We start from the raw sequence: 23,786 nt of genomic DNA on the forward strand, positions 1-23,786 counted from the left end.
TAGTCTGGAGAGTCCTGTCAGCATCTTTCTTCCCCTTTGTAGCTTCTTGGCTCCTTAAGAACCTGGCAGGAAAGAGATGGGCTTTTAGAAAGTTTCACTTTCAAGGGAAATACTGCTGCCCCACTTTCAACTGCCACACAAGAACTCATTAAATAACATTATACAGAGTGTGGATGTGAATAACATTAAACGTTGGACACCTAGACCAGCATTTTTGAAATCTTAGTCAAGTGGCACCATTTTATAAAATCCAGGTTACCTTCAATCCTAAACATATTCAGAATATGATAGCAATTACCCATCATTTTTAGAGATATGCAAGAACAATACATTTTTGAACTGAGAGAGCCTAGTTTCTTTTGAAGTGCTTTATCAGAAACGAAAATGATGAAGTGTGCTGAGAATATGCAAATACATTCAAGTGCACACAATTAAAACCCTGAGATATATTTGATGATAAATCACTTCACTGTGGTTGCAAGTATTTGCAATAGGAATTCAAATTGATAATTATGAATATGTGATTCTTAGAATAGCTAACAGTTTTCCATTTTTATCTGCTCTTTGAAATAAAAAGAGAAATATAATACCTTAAAACCACTCTCTAACAGGCAGATTGCATTTCAAATATATGAGAACTTTTTCTTCTCTCTGGCTGTCGTGTGTCAAAGTACCTAGAGAAAACCACAAGTAGAAAAAAAAAAAAAAGCTGGTCCTATCCCCATCTCCCACTCCCAACTTCAGAATAAATTTCCAAAGCTCGTTCCAGTTCCCAAATTACCTCCAATACAGGCCTTAAAGAATGAGGGCAGATGCCCAATACGTCCCTTATAATGCAAATGTGTTGTACTGGAATTTAAGCCACCTTCTAACCCATCCCTTCCCTGAGCAAGCCCTGAACTGATGGAACAAACTTATGATGGGAACATGTGTGAGGATGTGTTAGAGGAGGACTATTGTGATTTCTTTTTTTTTAATTAATTGTTATTGGAGTATAGTTGATTTACAATGTTGTATTCGTTTCAGGTATACAGCAAAGTGAATCAGTTATACATATACATATATCCACCTTTTTTTTAGATTCTTTTCCTATATAGGTGATTACAGAGTATTTAGAGTTCCCTGTGCTATACAGACTATTGTGATTTTTTATTTAGACATTCATCATCAGCTGGGCCAGTTCTTCTCTGCTTTTTGTAGCTGTTTCACCTTGGAGGGATGAGTCAAGCTGAGCAGAAAATCTTCCAATTCAGAAATCACGTGGATCGCAAATGTGATGATTCTGGGGAGGTACAGGAGGGCTAGCTCAGATGTTAGGATCATTGGGAACTTGCTGTAGGGCTGGTTTGGTGTAGGGAAATCAATTCATTTCCTCCTAGCAGAGGATCTACCCTTAAAAGGAGACTGTTCTACAATTCTCATCCTCATCTTTCATCTGCCTGGTCCCAGTTTATCTTAATTTTCAAATGTGCTTATTTTAAAATGTAGGTTTTATTATTACTCAGGTATGGCAAGGTCAACAGATCAGGAAACAATTACCATTGACAAGACAGTTTGTTGCTAGAAGTTTCCTAAAGGAGGGGGTCACTAAGGGTTAAAGGGGAAGTACCAGGGTTGGTCAGGGGGCAGAAGCAGCAAGAGGAAAACATGGGCAAGAGCCTTTATTGTGTTTTCTGCATGAAGGAACGGATGAGGCAGTGTTAGCAGGCTTAGGATTGGCTAGTTTGAATAATTTCAGTGGGCTTTGGGCCATACAGGCTGTCCTGGTACCTGGCCCTGGTGTGATTAGGCCAGGGGAATAGTGGTCCCAGAATGTAAGAGTCTGATAAAAGAGGTAGTTAGGGGGTAGGAGATGGGTCAGTTGGTTTGCCTACGAAAGGCATGCTTGTAGGGTGAGTCTTTTACTACCTTTAGGAACTGGCTAGCCGTGGGAGAGGCAGTCCCTCCAGGGTCAGCAAGACCCCAAGGTGTCAAAGCATCAGATTCACATATTTAACACAGTGCTGTAATAAACAGGTGCCCCCTTCCTGCAGGTACTTCTCAAGGCTTCACACAATGCTCTAGGAGTGACTGGACTCCAAGTTGTCCCATGACCTGGATGAGAGAGCCTGTATGGACTGCCAGAACATCATGTCAAAGGTAAGACTCACCTTCTTTCCTCCTACACCTTCCCAGGTGGTGGGTTCTGCTGTGGACTTTGTTTAAGACATCACTTAACCTCTCTGAGTTTCATCTGTGAAATACAGACAAGAGCAGTCTTATCTATGGAAAATGAATTAGAAAACAAACATGAAAAGGGATTGAAAAGCACAATATACAGTACTGTCCAAGTATGATTCACAATTACTTAGTAGAGAAAAGAAGCGATGCCTTCAAAGAAGCGTAAACTAAAATGGAAACAACACGCTACCAACAATGAAATAAAACCCGTCCTTTTTAGTTTGATTTACAGCTTACATGGTAAGCATGAGCTCCATTTGGCAGTCCTAAACTGAGAGTTTGGGCTCTGAGTTGAGGTAATTTAGAGAATCTGGAAGTCCTGTAACTCACTGTGAGGTGTTGGCCAAGTCTGTTGCAGTTCTTTATCAAATTATCACAGCGTGGTATCTGTGTGTTCTTGCCTATTTCTTTTGAAGTAAGATTTGGGAAATTTCCCTTTAGGCCACTAAGCATTTCAGGTTTCCACAGAACAGTTAGTTCTCCACAAAACTGTTTTGTTTTATGTCTGGTACAACATCCTAGCGAGACGTTGATTATACTGTTTGCCAATCCAGTTAAGTAGAATTTTTTCTCTTGACTGTCCAGGGATTCTACCTGTAAGCTTTGTTTATTTCCTTACATGCCTGGTATATAACTAGTTAGGAGCTGCCCAGTGTCCCAGATTTTAAGATAGAAAGTGGTGAGACTTTCTATAAGGTTACTGCAGTTCTCAAGAAGCATATCTAATCAAGGTGTAGAGAGATTCTTACATTTGTGTTTTGAGGACCTCAGCAAGCAGACACAGTTGGAATATACCGTCAACAGGGAAGAAGAAGAAGAGATGTGTGGGTTTATAAAGCAGGATTAAAAATAGAGTTACCCGAATAAAAGGCAGGAAGCTGGGAATTTACGTGTTCAAATACCAGCTCTGTTGAGGATGTGCCTGTTGTTTCCATTTATAATTTGAAATGTAGAATGAGCCATCTCATTGTATAAGAAGACCACATGTACCAGCCAGCTGATGACACTGAAACCCTCAGAAGCTTCAAATTTCTCTAGAAATGCAAGAAAATGCTCTTTAATGAAGATAGTAAAATAATTATGATTGACAACAAAATTTGCAAAATACATTATGAAATTTAATCTCTGGAACAGTGTCTCCCAGTGGAAAGTGTAATTCTCGGTAAACAGGAAAACTGAAAATATAAAAACCAGGGATGAAACTTACCTTGCCCAAGGAGGAGAAAAAATATTTGCAAAGGAAGATTAAAAACCTCATGCCCTTTTTCTGGAAATATTCCCGAGTCCCCACACAGTGTATCTTAGGCTGTGTGGAGTTCTTGACCCTCGCACCACTCTTTTAAAATTGCTCATTTCCCAGTGTTTGCCCCACCTGTCCTTCGAAAGTTCTTAGTCCTGGTTTTCATAAGACTTTGGAAACCCTGAATTAAGCAAATATTTGATAGGAGTAGTTTCAGGCCTCTTGAGAGATTTGGAATCCTACTTGTTTTTAGAGAGCCTATGGAGGCTCATATAGTTCAGGTCCTGGGGTGGATGCTGGCACAGAGTGGGTACCACTGGGTTTAATATCAGATCTAGCACTCAGTAGAGTCAGGACATGTGGGCTCTCAAGTGATATTCATTATGACCTCCAAGGGCTTTAGCAGACCTGAAATTCCAGACTTTCTTCTTCCACAACCCCTCGTAGTCTCGTTCCTGCTAGACAGGCCCCTCATCCTCTTTGGAACACGTGCTCCTGCCGTTTCTCACCATTGTCAGAGTTCTGGGCTCCATTCTGCCTCCTCTGCTTCTCTACCCAACCGGACCCCATGGCCTAGATTGCACAAGTTCCTCATCGGCACTGGTCACATCCATATCTGGATAGAAACCCTTTCTCATGCCATTCCCAGGTGCCAAGAACTGATAGAAGAAGTCGAGAAACAGTGCTGAAGGATTGCAGATGAGTTCAAGTTATCTGGATGCCTGGCTTCTGCTGCTCAACAACCCTCTGAATCAGCTGTCAATCCTCAGCTCTCTTCGTCCCCCAGAAAACTCTCCACTCTCATCTTGTTCAGATGATCAAGTCTATCCAACAGGAACCCCTCTCATTTTTAAAGTTCTCTTAGTGTTGGGATGATATTTTTGAGATATTAACAATCTATTTCAACTTTTTTTTCCTTCCATCATCTCTTCCTTTTTCTTTCTTCCACCATTTCTTCCTTTTTCTTTCCATGCACAGAAGCAATGAATTAGCTCCAGGTTCATTGTATCAGAGGGATAGGACAGGGTGGGTTTTAGTGGCTTTGGTTTCAAAGAATCTGGGCTCTTAGGAGAAGGAGGAGAACCAAGAATCAACACAATGTTTGGATGAAACACAGAAGAAGGATTCTTGTCCCCACCCCACCCCAATCCTTCCCCAAACTAGAAGATTCTTCTGGAATGGTGGTGAGAACAGAGACTCTGTGAGTCCTGGAGAGAGGAAACCCACTGCCTCTTGCCCAACAGAATTGCAGAGAGAAAATGGAGTCACAGTGTCTAAGCATATGAGTCTTTCGTGTTGCAGAGATTACTGTACTCCTGGCAGAGCACAAAGACAGCAGCAAGACACCCTTGCCACTGGCATGATATGAAAACAGCAGGAAGAGCCACCAAACCTGAAGGCAGCATGTGCAGAAACAAGCATGTCTCAGTAGAAACCTACATGAACAAAAATCAGCTGCACTTTCCACCTCCCCAACCATGTGTTACTACCCTGGAACCTTGATGGAACTCTAGGAATGGAAGAGGGGGTGGACAGCAAAATCAACTGGGATAAAGTCTCCACCAATTCAGTGGGATGAGGGCATATAATACAAATTAGGCTGAGTTATAGAAAAAGAAAATTTGTATTTATTGCTCAGTCAAGTTAAAGCCTGAAATTCAAACCCACCTCAGCTATGTCCTCAACCATCTTCTTTCTTTCACGTTAACAAAAAGAGGTGTTCTATTTTATTCCTTCTTCACTCCAAGTATACCATGCTGCCATTCTCAACTACTGTTTTAATACTATCCAACATTTACCAAGCCTTTGCTACAACACATCTCGTCTTGTGTTAGGTAATTTTAAGTCTCAAGGAATGGGTGTCTAATTCAGAATACCTAAGACAAGAAGGTGGATGGGCTGACTCATGGAATCCAAGGAAATGTCGATAAACCACCAGAGAGGCATTAACATAGCTGTGCCTCAGAAATAATTGGAACTAGGGTCTAGTTGCCCTTAGGATTATTTCTCTCCGTTTCTCAAATCTACTTTTCTCTGAAAACTGGAGTCATTATCTTTTTTCGCAGACTGGCTTATTCCAGCAGAGGAGAAATATGACTGCTGACAGTGCCAAGTTTTTCATTTTAAAATTCTCCAATGGGGAGAAGACTGACTCATGCTTTCTCTCTGATTTCACACTGAAAAATCCATACATTCCTCATGTCAGCTCTAAGTTTTGCCGTGGGGGTAGAAATAGTTTCCAGAAAGGGCAGGGGATGGAGTGAAACAGACAAAACAATAGATGTCTATGACACATCTATAAGGGAGATTGGCTGTCATTTCAGTGGCCTATAAGCTTGCACATTCAGTCACAGAAAGTAAATACTCACAAAGGAATAAGAGTGTATTATCCTTACTGCTTCCACTTCTTACCGTTTACTCTCCTCAACCTCTTACAGTCCAGCACCCCTAAAGAAATTCTCTTACAGGTTGTTGTGAATGACCTCATCATTCTCAAGTTCAACTACCTTGTTTTCTTTTCTTAGTAACCATCCTCCTTTTTTTTTTTTTACAATAGTTGACTCTGTTAATGGCCTTATTTTGCCAAAACCTTTTTTCTTAGCTCAGATCCATGTGCTGGTTTTTTACCTGGTTCTCTTCCTATCTCCTAGATATGCCTTCTGTGTCCTTTGCTGATTTTTCCTTTCTCCTTTTGCTCCTTAATTATAGGCAATCATCACGTTTCTGACCTCAATCCTCTTTTTCCTACTCTCTCTCCTATAGTGGTTTTAAGCCTTAAGTAGCTTTTTATTTTCCACAGCATAAAACCAAAAGCACTAAAAGCTGCAAAAAGCTACTGTGAAGTTAACATCCCACAATAATAATGTGATGAATGATAATAAGAACAGCAAGAGCTGACAATTACTGAGCACCGACCACTGCTCTAAGCACTTTCCTTGAATTAAGCCATGTGATCTTCATCGTATGAGATGAATGCTTTTTCTATTATTCTCCTTTTGACGGAATAATAAGGAATAAAAAGGAAAAGGGAATGTGCAGAGATTAAAGACTTATCCAGCATCAAATAATGAGAAAGGCATTGTTCAAACTTGAGCAGTCTCCCAAACATGCCTAAGGCTTCCTGTGTTCTTGCTTCTACTCCTGGAGTTTGACCCCCATACCCTACTCCATCATTCAACATTTTACCCCTTTTTCAAGAAGAAGTTCCCAGATTTCCCCTTCCCAGTGCCTTGCTGAATGGATTCTTTCCCTCTGTTGTACTCCCATGGAGTCATATTTGTGCCTTGCTTATAAATTTATGGTTCTATTTTCTACTTGATTATTTAAAAATATGTCATCTTGTTCAATAGACTGTAAACACCTACAGGTTTGTGTGTCCCCCCACCATAGACCCTCTCAGTTCTTTATTCCATCATGGATGCTCAATCAATGTTTATTAATTGAATAGATGAGCCATTTGTCAAACAATAAGTGCTTATTGAGAACCTTTTGTAAGACTCTATAGACCAGAGCTGCTTAAAGTGTGGCCTGCAGACTGGTACTCTTCCTAAAACCATTTGTTATGATAAGAAAGGAGGTTGTACCAGAGGGTGAATCAACACATAGCTTCTTCATTAAGAAAGTCCTGCTAAGAAAAAAATCTGGGTTGAACTAAATAGTGTGCTTAGTGACATAGTTGATTTACCACGTGGTTGAAATACATTTTGGTGCCAGCTCCTGACCTCATCAGGGATCAGTTTGAGGACCTGTATTTTAAGTAGCGGTGCTATAGGGAATGTAAAGCAGGTATGAATTCTGCTCCTGGGAACTCACATTCTAGTTGAAGAGATGTAACGTGATATTTTATAACAAGAACAGCAACAAGACAATAAGCATGCAGTTCAGTAGAAAGAATAAAAAAATTAAAGTGCCTCCAACTCTCCAATTTTTGCAGATTAAAAAACAAAGGCTAAGACAGGTCATTATAAGTGAGTCTTAATAATGCAAAATGCTTCCATGGGAACAGAAAAATTAGAAATACAGTTTAAAATATGACCAGATGTTAACCATGATATGAACATTCACAACACTTATAAGTGGGCATGGGTAACACAAGAAATTTTTTCTGATCTTTACCTGTAGATTTAATAAAATCCAAAAGTTTGCATGATGAAACGTGACAATTAGGAAAAAAAGTTATTTAAAAGTGTATTTTTGCAGTCTATACATAATTGCTTTCTTAAAAATTCTAATTTATTTCTTCCTATAAAAAAATTGTAAATACTTAAGAATGCACTTTCTGAGTGGCTATATTTTCTTTGAAGGGCTTTTAAATGTAGATGACGTACAGCAAGATTTTCAAACTTTTTTTGTTGATCACAAATACAATTTTAGGTCGTCTGACAATCACCATTTTCGGGGGGAGGGTTATCCACAAGAGTAGACTCACGGAACCAGACATTGTGCCAAAAGTAGAACTGATTACAGATATTGGGTTGCATGTGCCAGATTTCTGGAACAATCACTTCCTAGAGACATGTGAGTTAAATCAGCAGATTGCTATGGAAATAGAAAAAGAAATGAACACATCCTTAGGAACAGAATATGAGGTCTGACAGTACACATTTATGCTGTCACAGGGAAAGGAAAAAAAAATCTCGACTCCAAGACAAAGTCAATACTTTTGTGATTCATGTGCTTCCTGACAAAATATTTGATCTGCTTGGGCACACACGAGAGAAGGTACAGCTGGCAAGGGATAGAGATAGCTTCTAGCACAGAAATATTACAACACATTCTTACAAAAGTGTTATGAAAACCATCTGACTTACAATTCTGTCCTCTACGAGCTCCATCCCTGTCACTGAACTAAGGGAACACACACTAGAACTCACACATCAAAATGAAATCCCAAGGAAACCTAAGCAAAATGTAAACAGAAAAAACCCCTGAAAAAAATAGCAAGTTCAGTGTCACAGTGAGAAAATGTTGGGTTATTTGTCCAAAAGTTATTGCTTTGTTCAATTGTACTTTGAAATATTCATTAAAAAAATTTTTTTTGGTCCTTTATTCTTTGGAAGAACTCTATTTAAAGATAAACAGAGCAGATGAAAAAGAGGGGGATAAAGATGGAGAGATTTACAAGCTTGTTTGTCACCGTGATCTTTGTTGTCCCCTCCAAATTCATACATTGAATCCCTAACCTCCACTGGGATGGTATTTGGAGATGGGGCCTCTAAGGAGGCAATTACTTTTAATGAGATCAGTGGGTGGGGCCCTTATCCTTATAAAAGGAGAGAAAGACACCTGGGATGTGCTCACACAGAGGAAAGGCCAGGTGAAGACACAGCAAGAAAGCAGCCACCTACATGCAGAGGAGCGAGGCCTCATGAGAAAGCAAATCTGCTGACACCTTGATCTTGGACTTCCAGCTCCAGAACAGTAAGAAAAGAAATTTCTGTTGTTTAAGCCACCCAGTCTGTGGCACATTGCGATAGTAATCCTAGCAGACTAAGACAAATCTAGAACTGTCTACTCAGTGTGTTCTGTGGACCAGGGCCAGGCTATGAAGTGTTTGTTAGCAGACCATGATAAGTACTGAAATTGAGAATAAGATTAAGAACCTTTTTTTTTTTTTTTTGGCGTTACGCGGACCTCTCACCGCCGCGGCCCCTCCCGTCGCGGAGCACAGGCTCCGGACGCTCAGGCCCAGCGGCCATGGCTCACGGGCCCAGCCGCTCCGCGGCATGTGGGATCCTCCCGGACCGGGGCACAAGCTCGTGTCCCCTGCAACGGCAGGCGGACTCCCAACCACTGCACCACCAGGGAAGCCCCAAGATTAAGAAACTTGAAAAAAAGCAATTTGATAATTTGCTTTATGACTCTAGAATCTAATAATACAATATTAAGACTAGTATTCTGTATACTTTTTTAAATTTCACTTTCCTAACAATTCATTTTTACTGTATTTTACAAAATTATCACTCTGTGATGGATTAGAAAAATAAGCTGATCCTTCACCTTAGGCTCCAATTTAGAAGGAAACTAGTTCCCTCACTTTCCCTTTGTTTTGAATCTGAGACAGATGATGAAATTCTGTGGTCTCTGAACTGCTGTAAGTCCCAGAAATGAAACTGAGGTTGACTGGCATCTTCCCCACTCAGATTTTCATTTAGCAACGGCCCGGAATTTGATGATCATATATGCTGTATTAAACTGTCTCTTCCCTATGTTCAAAGGGTACCGTGTGTGAATAAGATGCTGATTGGTTTTCTTTGAAGCCAGGTATTTTGAGGCTTCTCTTTGCCTCAAAGTAACAACCAGCTGAACTCAATGGAAGGATTCATTGCGGGATTATTTCAAGCCACAAGGAGAGGGAAGCTCTAACAGGGATTGGTTTCAGCTGCATATATCAAACAACCCAAATAACAGTGACTTATATAAGACAGGTGTTATTATTCTCTCTAATAACAAAGAAGTCTTGATAAGTAGCCCATCGCTGATGGAGCAGTTCAAGGATGTTAAGATCAATATCTGTAATTTGGGGGTTTTCTCTTACTGTCAGTTGTAATATGACTATTGCAGCTCCAGCCATTACAGCTGCTTTTCAAGTAGGAAGAAAGAGGTAAGCACAAGGGGCAAACATGCTGTTTGCCCACTGATTCTATTCCCGTTTTAAGGTGCTTACTGGAAGCTTCATGTAAGAACTTCTACTTGTCACTGGCAAGGACAGTTGTCATGTGGCTATTTCCATCCATAATAGATGCTGGGAAATCTGTTTTCCCAGAGGGATTATGTTTTTGTTTGGTTTTAGCTAGGCTCATTGTTTGTAAAGAGAACAGAGCTCAGAAGGCAGCCAGCACTCTCTGCCATAGATTAAAGCAAATAACATGAGTGCATTTTCCAATTCAAGAAATGAGCAGCTTGACTGAGTTGCTAAAGAGAAATTTTCCTTTCCTGGTTACCATTAGATAGGGCGAATTGATCAAGAAAGGAGAGTCAAGATGTCTCTTCATAGAAACCAGCCTACAGCAGGAAAAGAGTGTTCTGGAAATTCCATACTTTGATATAACAGTTTTTGCCATGATGTGCCTAGGTGTGGTTTTCTTCGTGTTTGTTTTGCATGTGGTGTATAGAACTTCTTGAGTCTGTGGCTTAGTGTCTTTCACCAGTGCTAGGAAATTCTCACTTACAGCCTCTTCAAATATTTCTGCTATTCATTCTCTCTTCCCTTTCCTTCTGGGACCCTATTTATACATGTTTTAGGTTTTTTTACCTTGTTCCACAGAGCTGTTCCACTCTTAAGTATTTCTTCTTTTTTCTTTTTTTCTTCTCTCATGCTTCAGTATGGCTATTTTTCAACTGAGCAATATCTTTCAGTTCATCAATCTTTTCTGCTACTTATCTAATCTGGTGTTGACTCTATTTCTTTAGTTATTAATTTCAGTGAATGAATTATTTTATTTCTAAAATTTCTATTTTTTCCTTAATAAATTTCAGTTCTCTGATGAAATTCTCCATCTTGCCATCTATATTCTTGAACATATCAATCACATTTATTTTAAAGGCATAATGAACTTTGAGTGTGTTTCTACTGTCTATTTTATCTTTTTTTTTTTTTTACAATCACTTGGTTCTATTTCTTGGCATGCCTGGAATTCTTTGATTGTTAGATATTACATATAAAAAATTATAGAGGCTTTGGATGATCTTTCTTCAGAGAGATCTACCCTTTTTCTGGTAGGCAGGTATAGTGGAAACAAATCATCCTGATCCAGATCAGTCAGTCCTAGCCCAGGTTGGATCTAACTCTGGATACCCTTACTCCCAGGGTGTACACTTACAGAGGTCATGCAGCCTTGAACTCTGTATTTTGTCTTTATAGCACTTTGAAAGAGACAAAGCCCTGTTTAGCTTTTTGGACTCTTAGCTCCCAGTTTATGTTTGGCTCTTTAGCTTTCTTTTCCATGCAACTGAGAAATTGGCAACCACCTGTAGGAGAAATGTGGAAGAGACTATTATCACATCAGTGCATTTCCTTTCTCTCTAGATCTTGACCCCTCAAGTCTTGGCTTCCTTGCTTGACCCTTCATGATTTAAACAGCTTCTTTAAACAAAATTCAGCTTTTGTCGTTTACCCCAGGGGAAGTTTTTTTAATGTACGCTGGGCCATCATAGTCAGAAGTTGAAATTTCACCGTTTCATTGAGCTTTTCTTGCAGTGAATACTCATCTGTCCTCAGAGTAACTCAACTGCAGAGAACACAAGTTAAAGCAACTGAGAGTACATAGAAGTCCCTCTCACCAGGCTTGAGATGGAGAAGGCAGCACTCTCATAATCCTCTCCTCTTGGTGGGGCAGGGTAGTCAACTGAAGCATGGCAGCAGCTCTTGACAAAGAAAACTTTCTTCTAAATTGCCACCCTCTTTAAACTTTTCTCTTCTTGAAATTGGTGAGTCTTGGAACAGGTCTTCAATTGTCATTGTAAATTTCCTTTGTGGAGGTTTGAGTCTCACAATCATGAGAATTTTTTGGTGGTGCCCAAATCAATACTGAGATAGGAGAAGCCCCAATTTAATGACCTGTTGCACTTAATATGAAAATATTCACATCTGTCTGGCACTAAAATAAAAAATGAGGATTAAAACATTTTAAAAAAATTATTTTCCCTTTTGAAGTACATGAACCCATGTTTCTAGCACCTCAAATTCAGCCTGCTCTTTTGAGAATGGTAGTTCACTAACATTATGGATTAAATAGGTTTTTTTGGACCTGCCAAGATTCTGAATTTCCTTCATACTATTTTTACTATGGGAAAATGCTTCATAACACAGCCAATTTATAAATATGATCCAAAACATAGTCCATGTGATAGGTGTGGATTACCTTTGTTAAACCTGTTATTCAGAAAGTTAAAGATTTGGGAAAAGGGAATTGGACCCCTTTGGAGAAAATTGTGCATTTTCTGAAGTCATTTTCCTTATAACCACTCAAATAAGGCATTTGAGAGCACTGTGCCTTCCTTTAGTTGCAGCTATATAAGTGACATAAAAAGAAAAGTACATTTAAAAAACCTATTTCATACAAACTTCTGGAGCTCACACAAAGAAATAGAAAGTATGTTCTGGTAGTATGATGGTTAATTGTATGTGTCAACTTGACTAGCCACAGGGTATCCTGATGAAACATTATTTCTGGGCATGTCTGTGAAGGTGTTTCCAGATGAAATCAGCATTTGAATCAGTGGACTCAGGAAAACAAATGGCCCTTCCTAACGTGGGTGGGCATTACATAATCAACTGAGGGACTGACTAGAACAAAAGATGAAGGAAAGAGGGATTTGCCCTTTTCTTTCCTGTCTCACTGCTTGAACTAGGACATCTCATCTCATCTTCTCCTGCCCTCAGATGAGGACTTATACCATAGACTCCCTTGGTTCTCAGGTCTTCAGATTTGGCTTCCCTGCGTCTCCAGCTTGCAATTGGCAGATGTGGGATTTCTCAGCCTTCATAATCACGTGAGCCAATTCCTCATAATAAATCCTTTATCTATCCATCTAACTACCTATCTCTCTATCTCTCATCTAACTTTATATATAAAGTTATATGTTCATATATATCTATACAAAGGAGCACACTGCTTTTGTTTCTCTGGAGAACCCTGACTAATCCAGGTAGTAGTAAAGGAAAACCAGTTTTAGAGCTGCGAGGGCCAATGTCTTTGAGCTTAACCTCATAAACAATCATATCTGAAATCCAGAAGTCGTCTGGGAAGTGTCAGAGTTCCTAGGACCTCTTGGTTCTGATGCGACTGTGTAGATGAGTCTTTGAACTGTACTCACTTTTTAAAGGTTATTTATGCTGATGCTATTTGTTTGAGCCTACTGGGAGATATTATTGTAGCCATGTCAGTCTGATGGAAGATCATTTTGCCACATGCCCTGAATATGACAGGACAGAGGTAAATGAGAACAGATTATATATATTAATATAATGTTCGCTAGGGCTTCTGTACCAGAGAAATTTATTGTCTCACAATACTGGAGGCTAGAAGTCTGAGATCTAAGTATTATCATGGTTGGTTCCTTTGGAAGTCTGTGAAGGAGACTCTGTTCCAGTCCTCACTTCCAGGTTCCAGTGGTCTTCTGGCAATCTGTGGTGTTCCTTGGTGTGTCAATGCATCACCTGATCTCTGCCTTCATCTTCTCATGGACTTCTCCCTGTCTGCATGTCTGTGTCCTAATTCCCCTCTTTTCTAGGAACACCAGTCATATTGGATTAGGGGCCCACTCTACACCAGTATGACCTCATCCTAACTAATTACATCAGCAATGACCCTACTACCAAATCAGGACATGATCTGAGGTACTGGGGGCTAGGACATTAGTATATGAATTTGGGGGGGCACGTAATTCAACCCATAACACTTCTTCTAACTTGAGATTTTCAGACACTCTGCCCCAACCTCCTGTACCTCATCAAGGAGAGTTAAGAATCTTTGATACAGCACTTTGCTTAATTAGCTATTATAATTCATTCAAGGAGTGAGAAGTTAGTTCATAGTCTTTTCTGGTAATAGGAGGGTTAATCTATTATGCAGTAAACCTGTCTTGAAGGCCACAGTTTCTTGGAACAGGGGACCTGCTGTTGGAACCCTTTATCAGGTGTGCACGATTGTGTTGATTGATCTCTTTAGAAACTAGCATTTTACAACCATTCATTTTCAATCTGGTAATCAGGCTGATTAAACTTTGACAAGCATAAAGAAGAGAAAAAAAATGAAATAATAACTCTTCTGCTAAATTTTAACTGGAGAAGAAAGCTGACAGCCCAAAGAGGGAGACATGATGGGTATTTAAAAAATAAAATTAAAAAACACAGTGGGCCTCTGGAGGGTACTTGTTAAAATAATTTGTGATAAGACTTTGAATATAATCATTGCCAATTTTTTTTCAGCTTGATTAACATGAGTAAAGTGCCTTAAAGTGTTACATGAGGCGTTGATTTTGACTTGGGGTTTGTTGTTGGTGTTTGTTTGTTTTAGTTTCAGCACCTCACCTCTAAGTTTAGATGACGTTCTTATCACTTGACTCTTCTCCAGTGGATCTCAACGGGGGACACTTTTGCCCCCAGGGGATATTTGGGAATATCTGGAGACATTTTGATTGTCACAACTTGGGCAGAGTATACTACTGGCATCCAGTAGGTGGAAGCCAGGGATGCTGCTAAGTCTCCTACCATGCACAGCACAACCACCTCACAACAAGGAATTATCCACCTTAACATGTCAATAACGCTCAGATTAAGATCATTAATTTTTCCCACATGCGTCTAGACTGGGGAGCCTTCATTCTGCTATTTAACTGTGCTAGCTATAACCCAGATATCACCCAAGATTCACTCTGTTCTTGGAGAGAAGATAACAGTATATTGGGGTCAAGCCAAAACTCTGAGGAAGGTGCAATGTCCCCATCAAGATTTTTGCAAACGTCTGGGAGCTCATGTTCTCAAGGTCACTCAGGCTTGGTCTTCTTCTCCTAGGAAATTGACGTATTTTAATCCCATCTTCTGTCCTACTGTTATTCCCTCTCTGCTCACCTTCAAACCAGATTTGGAACTTGACCTCCCTGCCTTTTTATGTTCACAAAAACCTTCCCAAATAAGGCATCAGTGTAACAGACTTTGCTGAACTTTTCTTTTTTGGGGGGGAGGGGTGGGTATATTTTGTGTGAGCGTATTATTTTTCATAGTCACAAAAAAACAGAGGACATTAAAATTTCTTTAGTCATCCCTACACGTTGCTTGACCATCTTCTTTCTTTCCTACAACTCTCTTCTGCAGTTTTACAGGCCCTCAACCCTCAGGCTCCCCAGTGAAGGCCTCTGTGCTTGAATGTACATAGTTATTTAGAATTCCAGCTCCAGCTCGGCTCCAAACCTACCTTTGCATAATTTGGGATACATTACTGAGCTCCACTCTACAGTGGACCATCCCCTCTAGCTCCTGCTTTAATGTACACAAACATCAGGTGAAGGTGTTAATGTTCTGATTTCCTCCTTTCTTGCTCCTCAAACCAGTCCCTAGAGGAGAATATGGAGAATTATGTTCCCACTCAAGTGATGGAGCCCCACTCCTCCAGACTCCTCTTAGAAATTAGACTTGACTTTCCTGCCCTTCCTCTGTGTCTCCCTTGTTTACAAAACTATTTGATCCTGGGCATGTCACTCAATTTAGAATCACAGAAAGTAGAGCCTGAAGAAACCCTGGAACACATCTATTTTAAGTCTTTCATTTTAGGACTAAGAGAATTGTTCAGGATTAAGACAAGGTTAATTAATAGTATTTGGTACCTAAATCCAGGCACCTGTTTTCTGGCCCTCTCATCACAATTGACAGGGAGGAAAAGACCCAAATCCTAATTCTCAAGGAAATTACTTTATTGAGCCTCAATTTCCTTGTTAAAAAATAGGAAGGGGTTAAATGACATGGTCTCCAAGGTTCTTTTCAACACAAGCAATCACGTAACTATCAAATGTTGGTTGGAGACTCTGAATACCCCCCAGTTAATAAAACAACAAAAACACTTCTCCAACCATGTTGAAAAAGATTCACTTTTTCACCCATATGACATTTTTAAAGAGACGTAATGGGTAAAAGCACAGACACTAAACCTAGAATGGGTGAGAATCCAGTCTCAACCTCTTACTAGATAAACTGTTTGATCTCTACCACGCCGCTTAACCTCTCTGTGCCCTGTTCCATCACCTTTAAAAAGGGGGATTATGGGCTTCCCTGGTGGTGCAGTGGTTGAGAATCTGCCTGCCAATGCAGGGGACACAGGTTCGAGCCCTGGTCTAGGAAGATCCCACATGCCGCGGAGCAACTAGGCCTGTGAGCCACAACTACTGAGCCTACGTGTCTGGAGCCTGTGTTCTGCAACGAGAGAGGCCGCGATAGTGAGAGGCCCGTGCGCCGCGATGAAGAGTGGCCCCCTCTTGCTGCAACTGGAGAAAGCCCTCTCACAGAAACGAAGACCCAACACAGCCAAAAATAAATAAAATACTGAATACATAACTACTTTAAAAGAAAACAAAGGGGGGGATTATAATCATAACACCTAAAATAGTTTTGGGGAGTAATTGAGTTCGTAAAAGCACTTAAAACAGTAACCAGCATATTGTAAGTACCACGTTAAGTGCTAACGTCTATTATTTCTGACACGTGCAATTAGTAGGCTATGGATCATGAAATAAAATAATTAGGTTCAAATAGGAAGATTTCAGGGATACACTCTTCATTTTATATCCACTTTTTTTCTTGCATTTTAAGAACCAAAGAGTAACTGAGTCAACTCAGAATCTCACAGTATTATTTTTGGACTCTTAGGAGAAACTTTTAATCATACTTGCATTTGGATAACAAATTATTCATGTCATGAGAACGAATCAGTTACTGAGGGTGGGCTGAGAACATCAAGATTGTGCCATGTAAGCACTCTGGCTTGTGCTGCTGGGTGAGATTCTTTGTAATGTGTTACAATTTATATTTCCTGCAAAAATTCAGAGGAAAACCAAATGCTTGAAAACGGCTTGATAGCATTGGGTGAGGTTCTTTGTAATGTGTTAGCAATTTATATTTCCTGCAAAAATTCAGAGGAAAGCCAAATGCTTGAAAACTGGGCTTGATAGCATTGGGTTTTTTTAATGTAATTTTTCTAATCCTTGCAGTCAGAAGGGATGTGTTTTGCCCTGGGAACCTCACCTGTATTTAAATTATTTTTAATTAGCCTCACATTATTTTCCTGGAAGGTCTTAATCTAGAAAATTCCTCTCTCTCTCTGTTTATCTCATTCGGGAGCATCCAGTCAGAGCTACTGACCCAACCTTAGGCAAGAGTTTATCCCAAAGTCATTTGGTCTTAGAGCATTTGCCAAATGAGATGCAAAGGTGTTAACAGCTTGGGGATGGTTCTGGAACAGAAGTCCCCCTTCAAGGACCCTGCCTGATCCAACTCCCAGTGACTGTTTTCATCAGATGCGATGATGGAGGTGCCCGTGTCTCCCCATCTTCCCTCTGCCTCTTGGACATAAAATCTGGGAGGGGCAGCTGTGGAGAGGGGAGCGCTTACCATTAGCAGCCTCAGCCTCTGCCAGCAAGTCGAGGGGTGAGCGAGGAGACACTGCGAATAACAGGTGCAGAGTCACCAGGCAGGCAAGAAAGAAAGGTTTCAGGTCTTATTGGGGGCTCTTGTTGACAATGAAGGACAGCCAAGTCACAAGGTGTCACCTGTTATGCTGAGACAATTTATACATAAATCAGTCTCCGTTAGGAGTGAATATCTGGTGGGAAAATGTGCCAGGCCGTGGAGTCTGCTCAGTGCTGTGCCCAGTGTGGATCTGTGGCTTGAAAAGAAAAATCAAAGCAGGCAGAGAAATGTCAGAGCAAGAACAAGGTGGCTCAGAGGGAGGTCAGGGCTTCCTAAATCTTCTGAGGACTCCTCTTTCAAATGTTCTTTGGTGTGTTATTTTATTTGGGGGGAGGGGATTTTCTTTATTTTAATTTTTATTGTGGTGAAGAAAACATAAAATTATTTTTTCAATCCAAGACCTCTTCTGAGATTCAGAGGCACATATCCAACTGTATACTAGGTAACACGGATGCCACAAAAATGCCTTTTTTTTTAAAATTTATTTTATTTATTTATTTATTATCTTTGGCTGCATTGGGTCTTTGTTGCTGCACATGGGGTTTCTGTAGTTGTGGCAAGCGGGAGCTACTCTTCGTTGCGGTGCACAGGCTTCTCGTTGTCGTGGCTTCTATTGTTGTGGAGCACGGGCTCTAGGTGCATAGGCTTCATTAGTTGTGGCACGTGGGCTCAGTAGTTGTGGCTCACGGGCTCTAGAGCACAGGCTCAGTAGTTGTGGCACATGGGCTTAGTTGCTCCGCGGCATGTGGGATCTTCCTGGACCAGGGCTCGAACCCTTGTCTCCTGCATTGGCAGGTGGATTCTTAACCACTACGCCACCAGGGAAGCCCCAGAAGTGCCTTTTTTTTTAATTTTTATTTTACATTGGAGTAGATTTACAATGTTGTGTTGGTTTCAGGTGTACAGCAAACTGATTTAGTTATACACATATCTATTTTATTCAGATTTTTCCATATAGGTTATTACACAATATTGAGTAGAGTTCCCTGTGGTATACAGTAGGTCCATGTTGATTATTTTCTATAAAGTAGTGTGTATATGTTAATCCCAACTTCCTAATTTATCCCTCCCCTGCCACCTTTCCCATTGGGTACCATAAGTTTGTTTGCTAAGTCTGTGAGTCTCTTTCTGTTTTGTAAATAAGTTCATTTGAATAATTTTTTCGATTCCACATATAAGTGCTAACACATGATATTTTATCTTTGACTTACTTCATTTAGTATGATAATCTAAAGTCCATTCATGTTGCTGCAAAATGCATTATTTCATTCTTTTTTATGGCTGAGTAATATTCTATTGTATATATGTACACATCTTCTCTATCCATTCCTCTGTCAATGGACATTTAGGTTGCTTCCATGTCTTGGCTATTGTAAATAATGCTTCAATGAACTTCAGTGTGCATGTATCTTTTGGAAGTATGATTTCCTCTGGATAAATGCACAGGAGTGGGATTGCTGGATCATAAGGTAGCTCTATTTTTAGTTTCATAAGGAACCTCAATACTGTTTTCCAAAGTGGTTGTACCAATTTACATTCTCACCAACAGTGTAGGAGGGTTCCCTTTTCTCCACACCCTCTCCAGCATTTACTGTTTGTAGATATTTTGTTGATAGCCATTCTGACCAGTGTGAAGTGATACCTCATTGTAGTTTTGATTTGTATTTCTCTGATAATTGGCAATGTTGAGCATCTTTTCATGTGTCTTTTGGCCATCTGTATGTCTTCTTTGGAGAAATGTCTATTTAGATCTTCTGTCCATATTTTGATTGGGTTGTTTGGTTTTTTTTTTGATATTGAGCTGCATGAGATGTTTGAATATTTTGGAGATTAATCCCTTATTGGTCACGTTGTTTGCAAATATTTTCTCCCATTCTGTGGGTTCTATTTACATTTTATTTTTGGTTTCCTTTGCTGTGCAAAAGCTTTTAAGTTTAATTAGGTCCTATTGGTTTATTTTTGTTTTTATTTTCATTACTCTAGGAGGTGAATCCAAAAAGATATTGCTGTGATTTATGTCAAAAAGTGTTGTGCCTATGTTTTCCTCTAAGACTTTTATAGTATCCATTCTTACATTTAGGTCTTTTATCCATTTTGTGTTTATTTTTGTGTATGGTGTTAGAGAATGTTCTAATTTCATTCTTTTACATGAGACTGTCCAGTTTTCCCAGCACCACTTATTGAAGAGACTGTCTTTTCTCCTTTGTATAGTCTTGCCTCCTTGGTCATAGATTAATTGACCATAGGTGTGTGGGTTTATTTCTGGGCTTCCTATCCTGTTCCATTGATCTATATTTCTGTTTTTGTGCCACTGCCATCCTGTTTTGATTACTGTAGCTTTATCATATAGTCTGAAGTCAGGGCGCCTGATTCCTCCAGCTCCATTTTTCTTTCTCAAGATTGCTTGGGCTATTCAGGGTCTTTTGTGTTTCCATGCAAACGTTAAGATTTTTCGTTCTAGATCTGTAAAAAAATGGCATTGGTAATTTGATAGGGGTTGCATTGACTCAATAGATTACCTTGGTTAGTATAGTCATTTTGACAATATTGATACTTGAAATCCAAGAACATGATATATCTTTCCATTTGTTTGTTTTGTCTTTGATTTATTTCATCAGTGTCTTATAGTCTTTGGAGTACAGGTCTTTTGCCTCCTTAGGTATGTTTATTCTTAGATATTTCATTCTTTCCATGCAAGACTAGATGGGATTGTTTCCTTAATTTATCTCTCTGATCTTTTGTTGTTAGTGTGTAGAAATGCAACAGATTTCTGTGTATTAATTTTGTATCCTGCAACTTTACCGAATTCATTGAAGAGCTCTGGTAGTTTTCTGGTAGCATCTTTAGGGTTTTTCTAAGTATAGTATTATGTCATCTGCAAACAGTGACAGTTTTACTTCTTCATTTCCAATCTGGATTCCTTTTATTTCTTTCTCTTCTCTAGTTGCCATGGCTAGGACTTCCAAAATTATGTTGACTGAAAGTGGCAAGAGTGGACATCCTTGTCTTGTTGCTGATCTTAGAGGAAATGCTTTCAGCTTTTCACCATTAAGTGTTATGTTAGCCATGAGTTTGTCATATATAGCCTTTATTATGTTGAGGTATGTTACCTCAATGCCCCCTTTCTGGAGAGTTTTTATCATAAATCGGTGTTGAATTTTGTCAAAAGTTTTCTGCATCTACTGAGATGATCATGTGGTTTTTATTCTTCAGTTTGTTAATGTGGTGTATCACACTGGTTGATTTGTAGATATTGAAGAATCCTTGCATTCCTGGGATAAATCCCACTTGATCATGGTGTATAATCCTTTCAATGTATTGTTGGATTCAGTTGGCTAGTATTTTGTTAAGGATTTTTGTAACTATGTTCATCAGTGATACTGGCCTGTGATTTTCTTTTCTTGTGATATATTTGTCTGGATTTGGTATCAGAGTGCTGGTGGTCTCATAGAATGAGTTTGGGAGTGTTCCTTACTCTGCAATTTTTTGAAATAGTTTCAGAAGGATAGGTGTTAACTCTTCTCTGTTTGCTAGAATTCACTTGTGAAGCCATCTGGTCCTGGGCTTTTGTTTGTTGGAAGTTTTTTTAATCACAGTTTCAATTTCAGTACTTGTGATTGGTCTATTCATATTTTCTGTTTCTTCCTGGTTCAGTTTTGGGAGATTGTACCTTTCTAAGAATCTGTCCATTTCTTCTAGCTTGTCCATTTTATTGGCATATAACTGCTTATAGTACTCTTTTATGATCCTTTATATTTCTGTGGTGTCAGTTGTAACTTCTTTTTCATTTGTAATTTTATTCATTTGAGCCCTGTTTTTTTTCTTGATGAGTCTAGCTAAAGGTTTATCAATTTTGTTTATGTTTTCAAAGAACCAGCTTTTAGTTTCGTTGATCTTTTTTACTGTTTTCTTTATCTCTATTTCATTTATTTCTGCTCTGATCTTTATGATTTCTTTCCTTCTGCTAACTTTGGATTTTGTTTGTTTTCTCTAGTTGCCTTAGGTATAAAGTTAAGTTGTTTATTTGGGATTATTCTTGTTTCCTGAAGTAAGATGGTATTGTTATAAACTTCCCTCTTAGAACTGCTTTTGCTGCGTCCCATAGGTTTTGGGTCATCATGTTTTCATTTTCTTTTGTCTCTAGATGTTGTTTGACTTCCTCTTTTATTTCTTTGGTGATCCATTGGTTGTTGAGTAGCATATTGTTTAGCCTCCACGTGTTTCTGTTTTTTACAGTTTTTTCCTTGAAGTTGATTTTTAATCTTATAGCATTGTGGTCAGAAAAGATGCTTGATATGATTTTAATTTTCTTAAGTTTACTGAGGCTTGCTTTATGGCCCATTATATGTTCTATCCTAGAGAATATTCTATGTGTATTTGAAAAGAATGCGTATTCTGCTGCTTTCAGTTGAGATGCTCTATAAACATCAGTTAAGTCCATCTGGTCTAATGTGTCATTTAAGTCCTGTGTTTCCTTATTGATTTTCTGTCTGGATGAACTGTCCATTGAGGTAAGTAGGGTGTTAAAGTCCCCCACTATTATTGTGTTACTGTCAGTTTCTCCTTTTATAACTGTTAATATTTGCTTTATATATTGAGGTGCTCCTATTTTGGGTGCATATATATTTACAATTGTTATGTCTTCTTCTTGGATTGATCCCTTGATTGTTATGTAGTATCCTTCTTTGTCTCTTGTAACAGTGTTTATATTAAAGTCTATTTTGTCTGATGTGAGTATTGCTACTCCAGCTTTCTTTTGATTTCCTTTTGCATGGAATACCATTTACCAGCCCCTCACTTTCAGTCTGTATGTATCCCTAGATCTGAAGTGGGTCTCTTGTAGACAGATATATATGGGTGTTGTTTTTGTATCCATTCAGCCAGTCTGTCTTGTGGTTGGAGCATTTAATCCATTTACATTTAAGGTAATTACCAGTATGTATATTCTTATTGCCATTTTGATTTGTTTTTATAGGTCTTTTTTCTTCCCTTCCTCTTTTGTTTCATTCTCTTGTGATTTGATAACTAACTTTAGTGTTGTGTTTGGATTCCTTTTTCTTTTTTGTGTGTGTATCTATTGTAGACTTTTGGTTTGCAGTTCCCATAACATTTTGATATATCAGTCTATATATAAGCAAAATTGTTTTAAGTTGCTGGTCTCTTAATTTCAAATGCATTTCCAATATCCTGCATTTGTACTCTCTTCTTCTCATTTTTGGTTTTGATATCATATTTGTATGTGGATGGTTTCCTACATTTGCTGTATGTTTGCCTTTACTGGTAAGCTTTCCCATTGGTAATTTTCTTATTTCTAGTTGTGGCCTATGCTTTTCCACCTAGAGAAATTCCTTTAGCATTTGTTGTAAAGCTGGTTGGGTGGTGCTGAATTCTGTTAGCTTTCGTTTGTCTTTAAAGCGTTTGACTTCTCCATTGAATCCAAATGAGAGCCTTGCTGGCTAAAGTATTCTTGGTTGTAGGTTTTTCCCTTTCATCACTTTAAATATATCTTGACACTCCCTTCTGGCCTGCAGAGTTTCTGCTGAAATATCAGCTGATAACCTTATGGGGATTCCCTTGTATGTCATTTGTTGCTTTCCCCTTGATGCTTTTAATATTTTCTCTTTGTCTTTAGTGTTTTTTCAGTTTGATTAATATGTGTCTCAGCATATACCTCCTTGGGTTCATCCTGTAGGGTACTCTCTGTGCTTCCTGCACTTGAGTGTTTTCTTTCTGAAGTTAGGGAAGTTTTCAGCTATAATATCTTCGAATATTTTCTCAGGTCCTTTCTCTTCCTCTTCTTCTGGGACCCTTATAATGTGAATGTTAGTACATTTAATGTTGTCTCAGAGGTATCTGAGACTGTCCTCATTTCTTTTCATTCATTTTTCTTTATTCTGTGGCAGGATTTCCATCATTCTGTCTTCCAGCTCACTTATCCATTCTTCTGCTTCATTTATTCCTTCTTGTGTTTTTTTCATTTCAGTTATTGTATTGTTCAACTCTGTTTGTCTTTTATATCTTCTAGCTCTTTGTTAAATATTTCTTGTATCTTCTTGGTCTGTATCTCCATTCTTTTTCCAACATCTTGGATTACCTTTACTATCATTACTCTGAATTCTTTTTAGGTAGATTTCTTATCTCCAC

Source organism: Grampus griseus (genome assembly GCF_964374135.1).
Source record: "Grampus griseus genome assembly, chromosome: 5".
Taxonomy (NCBI): domain Eukaryota; kingdom Metazoa; phylum Chordata; class Mammalia; order Artiodactyla; family Delphinidae; genus Grampus; species Grampus griseus.